Consider the following 9,593-nt stretch of genomic DNA (forward strand, 5'->3'; position numbering starts at 1 on the left):
TAAAACAATATAAATTTATTGTGCTATAATTCTTGGGGTCATAGTATGAAATCAATATCACTGGGCCAAAATCAAGATATTGGCAGGGCCATACTCTCCGTGAAATCTCTAGGGTGAATTCAGTCTGTTCCCTGCCCCAACAGCTGCTCCTAATGTACCAGTTGCAGGCATATTTTGAATTTGAAGCTCATCCTGACCTTAGGATGGAGTACAGAGCTAACTTGTTTTTGGTAGAATAAACCATATCCTTAATTTTATATTAATTAATGGATGTGGTATGGGTAGAGGAATTCAATGTGTTAATATTAAGGCAAGCAGTAGAACTGAGTAATGATAAATATTAATACAGAGGAAGCTCATGAGTATAATGATTCTTTAATAATCTTACAACTTCGGCAATTAGTATAGGTATTCCATCGAAGACAATAAACTCGATTTTTTCTGGAGGTATGTAACCCTAAAACTTTTTGCACCATTAATATTAGGACTGCTATGGCTCATTAAATAGGAATAGCTAGTCACAGGGCTTCCCAGGTGGTGCAGTGGTAAAGAATCCGACCAGCAGTGTAGGAGACCGCAGGAGACAGGTTTGATCCGTGCGTCAGGAAGATCCCTGGAGGAGGAAATGGCAACCCACTCCAGAATTCTTGCCTGGAAAATCCCATGGACAGAGGAAACTGGAGGGCTATAGTCCATGGGGTGGCAAAGAGTTGGTCACGACAGAGCGATAACCATGCTTGAGCATTCAGGAAGCTAATAAAAAGTCATTACTAATGAGCATATTGTTAGGAATTGCCCGTCGGAAGAGAAAGGTTTAAGTGTTATAAAATTATCAGGCTTTCCTACCTTAACACACCCATTTTGGAGTAGAGATAATGTTTATTGTTTTGATTAAGATGACCTCCCTTATTTAATATAAAAACTTTCAGAAGATTGGCTTTACGTCTGTTGCCCTTTTCAAAATATAGAAGCCTGTCAGGAATGGTATGTCTGTTAGTGCTGCTGCTGCTGCTGCTAAGTCGCTTCATTCGTGTCCGACTCTGTGCGACACCATAGACGGCAGCCCACCAGGCTCTGCCATCCCTGGGATTCTCCAGGCAAGAATACTGGAGTGGGTTGCCATTTCCTTCTCCAGTGCATGAAAGGGAAAAGTGAAAGTGAAGTCACTCAGTCGTCCGACTCTTAACGACCCCGTGGACTGTAGCCTACCAGGCTCCTCCGTCCACGGGATTTTCCAGGCAAGAGTACTGGAGTGGGTTGCCATTGATAGCATGTTAAAAAGCAGTGACACTACTTTGCCAACAAAGGTCCGTCAAGTCAAGGCTATGGTTTTTCCAGCAGTCATGTATGGATGTGAGAGTTGGACTATGAAAAAAGATGAGCCCCGAAGAATTGATGCTTTTGAGCTGTGGTGTTGGAGAAGACTCTTGAGAGTCCCTTGAACTGCACGGAGATTCAACAAGTCCATCCTAAAGGAGATCAGTCCTGAGTGTTCATTGGAAGTACTGATGTTGAAGCTGAAACTCCAATACTTTGGCCACCTGATGTGAAGAGTTGACTCACTGGAAAAGACCCTGATGCTGGGAAGGATTGGTGGCAGGAGGAGAAGGGGACGACAGAGGATGAGATGGCTGGATGGCATCACCAACTCGATGCACATGAGTTGGTGTAAACTCGGGGAGTTGGTGATGGACAGGGAGTCCTGGCGTGCTGTGATTCATGGGGTCGCAGAGAGTCGGACATGACTGAGTGACTGAACTGAACTGAACTGATAGGCTCAGTTTTAAATGATTGTCCTATCTTTTGCAGATCTTGCTCATCATTTAAATTATGAATAATGAATACAAAGCATAAGTCTAACCAACTGGAGTGGGTCACCATTTCCTCTTCAGGGGATCTTCTTGACCCAAGCATCGAGCCAGAATCTCCTGCATCGCCTACACCCCAGGAGTTATTTATTTTATAACTGACAATTGGAACCTTTTGATTCAACCCATTTTTCCTAAGCCCCATCCCCCAATGCTGGCAACCTCCAATGTTTTCTGTGTAAGTCCAGTTGTTTTATTTTCTTTTGGATTAGACATTTAAGTGAGATGATGTCCTTCTTGGTCTGACTTATTTTAGTTAGCATAATGCCCTCAGGTTTCATTCATACTGTCACAAATAGCCAGATATCCTTCCTCTTTTATGTCTGAATTACATCCCATGTATACATATATGCTCAGTCACTTCAGTCGTGTTTTACTCCTTGTGGCCCTATAGACCTCACATATGCAGATGACACCACCCTTATGGCAGAAAGTGAAGAGGAACTAAAAAGCCTCTTGATGAAATTGTGAGAGGAGAGTGAAAAAGTTGGCTTAAAGCTCAACATTCAGAAAACTAAGATCATGGCATCTGGTCCCATCACTTCTTGGGAAATAGATGGGGAAACAGTGGAAACAGTGTCAGACTTTATTTTGGGGGGCTCTAAAATCACTTCAGATGGTGATTGCAGCCATGAAATTAAACGACACTTACTCCTTGGAAGGAAATTTATGACCAACTAAGATAACATATGAAAAAGCAGAGACATTACTTTGACAACACAGGTCCGTCTAGTCAAGGCTATGGTTTTTCCAGCAGTCATGTATGGATGTGAGAGTTGGACTGTGAAGAAAGCTGAGCGCCGAAGAATTGATGCTTTTGAGCTGTGGTGTTGGAGAAGACTCCTGAGAGTCCCTTGGACTGCAAGGAGATCCAACCAGTCCATCCTAAAGGAGATCAGTCCTGGGTGTTCATTGGAAGGACTGATGTTGAAGCTGAAACTCCAATACTTTGGCCACCTCATGTGAAGAGTTGACTCATTGAAAAAGACCCTAATGCTGGGAAGGATTGAGGGCAGGAGGAGAAGGGGACGACAGAGGATGAGATGGCTGGATGGCATCACCGACTCAATGGACATGAGTTTGGGTAATTTGTGGGAGTTGGTGATGGACAGGGAGGCCTGGCATGCTGCGATTCATGGGGTCACAAAGAGTGAGACACGACTGAGTGACTGAACTGAGCTGACCCTATAGACTGTAGCCTACCAGGCTCCTCTGTTCATGGGGATCCTCCAAGTAAGAATACTGGAGTGGATTGCTATGCCCTCCTCCGGGGGATCATCCCAACTCACGGATTGAACCCGTGTTGCCTGTGGCCACTTCATTGCAAGCAGATTTTTTACCGCTGAGACACTGGGGAAGCCTCTCTCTCTCTCTCTGTATATGTATATAACACTTAGATTGTTTCTGTTTTATTTCGCTGTTATAAATATACTATTTTCCACAGTGGTTTCACCAAGTTACATTGCCACACACAGTGCACTAGTGTTCCCTTTTCTCAATATCCTTGCTAACACATTTCTTGTCTTTTTGGTAATAAGCATTTTAACAGTTGTGAGGTGATCATTCATTGTGGTTTGACTTCCATTTCCCTGATGATTATTGATACTGAGCACCTTTTCATGTGTCTGTAGGCCACCTATATGTTTTCTTTTAAAAAATGCCTATCCAGATCCTCTACCCATTTCAAATCAGATATATAATTCTGCCATTAATTTTATGAATTCTTTACCCATTTTGTGGAGCAACCTTTTATCAGATATATGAATTGCAAATATTTCTCCCATGTGGTAGGTTGCCTCTTTGTTTTGTGGATCACTTTCTTTGCTGTGCAGAAGCTTTTAAGTATGAAACTTATATGTTATATCCAACTTGGTTATTTTGCTTTTGTTATCAAATCCAAAAAATCATTGCCAAGAGTGAAGTCAAGGAGGTTATCACCTATATTTTCTTCTAAGGAGTTTTAGGATCTTTTGAGCTTATATTCAAGTCTCTAATCTATTTTCAGTTAAGTGTAAGATAGTGGTTCAGCATCATTGTTTTGCATGTTACTGTCCAGTTATCACAACACCACTTATTAAAGAGATTGTCTTTTTCCCATCGTATATTCTTGACTCCTTTGTCATGAATTAACCAACCACATATGTGTGGGGTTGTTTCTGGGATCTCTGTTCTATGTCAATGATCTATGTGTCCGTTTTTATGACAATACTGTATTGTTTTGATCACTACAGCTTTGTAGTATAGGCTGAAGTCCGGGAGCATGATACCTCCAGATTTGTTCGTCTTCTCAAGATTGCTTTCAGTATCTGGGGACTTTCATGCTTTCACCTTTTAAATTACTGTAGAATTCAGTTTGTTAATATTTTGTTGAAGATACTTGTATCTATGTCCATCGAATATTGGCCTGAAAGTTTCTTTTCTTGAGATGTCGTTATCTGGTTTTGTTGCCAGGGCAATACTGGCCTCATATAAAGGGTTTGGAAGTGTTCTCACCTAGTCTATTTTGAGAAGGGTTTGAAAAGGATTGGTATGAATTCTTCTTCAAAGGTTTGGTGGAACTCACCAATGAAGCTGTCTGGTCCTAGACAAGTTTTTATTGAAGGTTTTTGATTACTCACTCAATCTCCTTACTACTAATCAGTAAGTTTAGATTTTCTCTTTTCGTCATGTTTCAGACTTGGTAGGTTGAACGATTTTAGAAATTTATCCATTTCTTCTAGGTCATCAAATTTGTTGGCATGTAATTTTTCATCGTATTCTCTTATGTACCTTGTATTTCTGTGATATCACTTGTAACATCTTTTTTCTCTTTTCCGTGGTGAGTCTAGCTAAAGATTTCTCAGAAGAAAGCAACAAGTTTTAAAATATCATTTTTTGTTTAAGAACAGATTGCAACAGTGAATTAAAGGCTCTCAAGCAGAGTGTAAAATCGTTAATTAATAATGATTTTCTTTCATAGTATAAAAGGGAATTCCTAAAACTACTCCTGTTACAAGTGTAATACTTCAGTGAAGTAGGACTGAAACTGGTGTTGGATCCTCTATGGATGATGGAAAGTGAGCAGTATAATCCAAGTTGAGCACATTTTCTGGTTGCAGCTGAAAGTAAACCTATTAGTAGGAAAATACCACAGTTAAGATCAAAGATAAAACTTCACTGAAATTCTCAAGTATTTGAATGGAGAAGTAATTATATACTGATGTTGTAAAACCAATCATTCCAAGGTGATTATAGGTCATGCTTCCCTGATGGCTCAGACAATGAAGAAGCTACCTTCAGTGCAGGAGACCCAGGTTGGAACCATGGGTCAGGAAGAGCATCTGGTGGAGGGCATAGAAACCCACTCCAGTATTCTTGGCTGGAAAATTCTATGGACAGAGAGGCCTAGTGGACTACAGTCCATGGGATCACAAAGACCCGGAAAAGCCTTGAGTGACTAAGCAGTCATTGCAATGTGATTATAAAAATGTGCTTAAAAGGTTGTTAATTAACCTCAGTCACAACCAGGAGGTAGTTAGGAGGGGGTAAGACAGGGGACTGGGAGGGCAGGACTGGCTCAGGTTCTTAGAGCATGGTTACGGTCAGCAAGCCCACAGGACAAAGTCTTGTGTAACAGTCACATGGTTCCCAGGCAAAAGCCAGCTAACCTCTCAGGTCTTGGCCCCTCACCCAGTCCTGGGAGCTCAGTCCTCCCAGGCCCTGGGCTAGTGTCCTCGGGTCTGTCAGACACCCCTTCCTCAGGGAGATCTCCGACTGTCCTGGCAGCCTGGCCCTTTGAGGACAACAGCTCTTCCTTCCTGAGTCTCCCCGCTCCCCAGGGTGAGCACCTTCAGCTGTTCTCACAGGCTTCCAGATGCTTCCTTGCCCTTCCTCAATCCCACCCTCCATGCTTGGACCTGAGTTTGCCTGAGAGGACAGACATTAGTCTGATGGATGAGCCCTGTGGGTCCACTGAGTGTGGAGTCAACAGACAGGAATCTAAGATGGCGTCATGTCACAGGAAAAGAGGCTCACCTGCTGCGTGGGGAGTTAGGTCAGGTAGAGCGGGCCAACTGGCTTGATTTTGTGGAATGCAGGACTTTGCTTAAAACTGACATTCCCAGACAGACTGATCAGCCTCAAGCATGGCCTCTAAGCAAAGGGTGCTGATATGTTACTTGTGCCCCTTAAATTGGGTCTGGTTTTCTCTGGGCATTCTTCCCTCATACAGTATATTGTGAGTTTCCTGGGGCGGAGGTATCATCCCCTTCCTGTACCCCTGTACTCAGCACAGAGACTGACCTGGAGGGATGCTCAGTCCAGGTGTGTGGAGAGAGAGAGGAAGAGAGAAATGAGGTGCTTGTAGGCTGGGGAAGCACAGCATCTACCCACTGAATGAGCCAGCACTCAGCCCCGTGGCAGGGTGGTGCTGGGGGATAGAGGGGGTGAGGGCACACTCTGGGGCCAGTCTTTTTGCAAGAGGAGGAGTCTCAGTCATTATCAGCAGAATGGACCTAAGATGGAGTCAGTTAGAATCTGCCACAGAGAGACAGCCAAAGCCCAGTTTGTTCACGGAAGTTGATGTAGTAGATTTCCAGATTATTTAGATTTTGAGAAACTGTGGGGGTTTTTTGGGTGCAAATATCACTTTTCTGTGCTAAGGGTTGACACGTGGAACCATTAAAACACTTTCACTGATCTTCCCATTTCACTGATGGCTGTTACATAATATATAGACTCTGTAAGTAGATTTTTTTTCTCATGCCAATTGTATTACTCATGGTGCTTCCATAATGGCTTGGGTGGTAAAGAATCTACCTGCAATGCAGGAGACCTGGGTCTGATCCCGGAAACGGGAAGATCCCCTGGAGAAGGGTACAGCTACCACTCCATTGTACTTGGGAGTATATTGGAGAATTGCAATACTTAGGAGTATTCCAGGGACAGAGGAGCTTGGCAAGTTGCAGTCCACGAAGTCAGACAAAGCGTAGGACATGACTGAACAACGAACACACAAACACACACGGTGCCAATCCTCTCCCAATTTCTGCTGGTCTAATATAACAACTGCAACCAAATATTTCTAGCTGTTACAATGCAGAATTTTTTTCAATACCTGTGTTACTGGCACAGTTAGGAATTAGAATGCCAACTTAATTGAGTAGAACAAAGGACATGCCCAGGAAGAAGGATTTGCAGGCATCTGGCTTTCTTAGGCACCAAGCAATCAGAAAAGACATCCAGGTCCTCTGGGCCAACCAGAGGAGATCCAAGAAAGCTAGGTAACATAGCTAGAGTGGTTAAGAGGCTCCTAAAGGTCAGTCCCTACACTAGGTCAGAAGAACAAGCAGACCAAATGGTGGTCATGACTCTGGAGCACAGAGCAGCCCTCATAATGCATTCAAGCAGAACATCGTTCAGTTCAGGGCAGGATTGTCAGCCCTCCCTAGAATAGAGCTCCATGATGGCAGGGATTCTGTTGCTCACTGCAGAATATCTTGCTCCTAGGATGGCAATTGATCCAAAGTCCTCAACATATAGATATCAAATAAATGAATAACTGAGCTCATCTACCCACCTACTCTCATGTACTTGACATCCACCGTGGTGGAATCATTACAGGATATCTGCTCAGCTCACTTGCTCCAAGATCTCTTCCCTCACAGAGGGTGGGCCTTTGGAAGGCCTATTCACCCCAGCCACAGTTGATTGTAACAGGTGGACACCTTGGCCATGATATTAGAATCAGTGTCTTGGAATAGGACTCAACAGGGCCCCTCAGGCTTCAGTGTGGCAGAATGGAGAAACATTCCAACGCCAGAAGGGAAGACATTCCCTTCTCCACCACCCAGACCCAGCTGTGCTAGGACAGGGACTGTGTCTGTTGATTCATGACTGTATTACCAACTCCTACCAACTCCTCTGTTCAAGGTAGAGCCTGCTTAGACACTTGCAGATGGATGACTGCATGAATGTACAGAGAGAAAGAATGGGAGATGCAGTCGTGGCAGCCCTCCAGTCCCTGGTTCTCCCCTATCACACCCTGGCTGTCCCTGCCCTTGGGCTCTGTGAGATGGCCCTGAGCCTCAGCTTTATTTTTGTGCTTCCTTCTTTCTTACATTAGGTCTGATTCTATCTGGTACTTTCAAACAGAATTTTGTATTAAAATGCACTCATCACTCCTACATGTACTCATTCCTTCTTAATGAACTTATTGCTTCTTTGAAAAGTGAGGCTTAATCCCTACGAACATGCTCTACACTCACTCTAAAACCGGGTGATATTTATGAAAGGCAAGCCTGTCAACATGATGCCAAGCAATTAGAACATTGAATGGAAACATAATAAGAGAGGTACCCAGGGAGTCTTGGGAATCCTGGGAAGGGACACCATGGGGTCAGCTGGTTTGGGTTGAAATGCAGTTCACCTGGGTATATGTCCTTTATATGGGTTTCCTCATTCTTCAGTGAAACAAGATCAAGTAATAATCCCCCCTCATACAGGATTGCCTTAAGCATTCCATAAGCCTATGAAGATGTTTTGTACTCCATGGAGTGAATCCCTGGACATTTCTCAGGCATTCACTGTGTATAAAGTTCTAATGGCAGTTCTGAGTGAGAAACAAACATGGAAACTAAATCGTGTCTTAGGCCAAATTCTGGAGAGATATTAGAACCTGGATCAGAGTCTGGCTCAGCAGTTCTAGTCTGTGACCTCTGTGGATACATTCAGAACCATCTCGCCATGCCTGTGCAAACATTCAGCCTTGCCTCAAACACTTGACCTTAAAACAGAGTTGCTGCTGTTTTTAATGTTTTGCTCTTGTTATAGTTCCAAAGGAACAGAAACAGCTACAACTGCTAAAAAGGACAGAGAAATTCCCATGTATTCGTGTTCAGTTTCTGTGGGTGAGCAAGGTTAGCCCAGTGATCTCTGACCCTGAAAACATGAAGGTGGTCCTGCGAAGAACAGGTGAAATGAAACCGACATGCCAGCAGGAGCAAATCTTCCCTCTTGGGTACATGCCCCTGGGTCTGGGAAATTCTGACAGAGGCTGGCCCTTCAGCATCTGTACGTGACTCTCTACCAGCCATCCTAGAAGCCTGAGAGAGTCAGGGATGGGAGGCAAGTTCGCAGTGGGTGAGACAGATTGATAGTGGAGAGTCATCAGGAAGGGAAGGCAGCTCCTAGTATTATTATTATTAAAAGTAATCACGATAGTAGCAACAACCCTCGGAAGTATTTTCTCAGATCTTAAGAATAAGAGATAACAAGCACTCTTATTCACATGAACTCTTCTTGTTAAGTGCCAGATGTGTTCCCCCACTCGCCACAAATAGAGGAAGCCTGCATGTAGCAACGAAGACCCAGCACAACCAAACATAATAAAATAAATAAATAGTTTTTTAATAAAAAAATAGCCCTATAAGCTGCCCAATATTATTCTTCATACAGTAGAAAGGAGGAGATTGTTTCATGACCTATCACTATGGATAGAACTTGTGGAATGTTTCACTTTTTGCACTTTTTTCTGAACAATGAATAATTAATAACAACTATCATAGGATAGAGATTATTAAATGTTTTCAGAGTGTGATTATATTTCAAATATATATGAGTTTTGTATAACTTATTTTTAAAAACTTTTATTGCGCTGTCGTTGATTTCCCCTGGTCCGCACTGTTAGGTGTACAGCACAGGGATTCAGATTCCTTTCCCTTATAGCTTACTACAAAATACTGAGCA

Source organism: Giraffa tippelskirchi, chromosome 5 (assembly GCF_054371585.1).
Source record: "Giraffa tippelskirchi isolate mGirTip1 chromosome 5, T2T-mGirTip1v1.2.pri, whole genome shotgun sequence".
Taxonomy (NCBI): domain Eukaryota; kingdom Metazoa; phylum Chordata; class Mammalia; order Artiodactyla; family Giraffidae; genus Giraffa; species Giraffa tippelskirchi.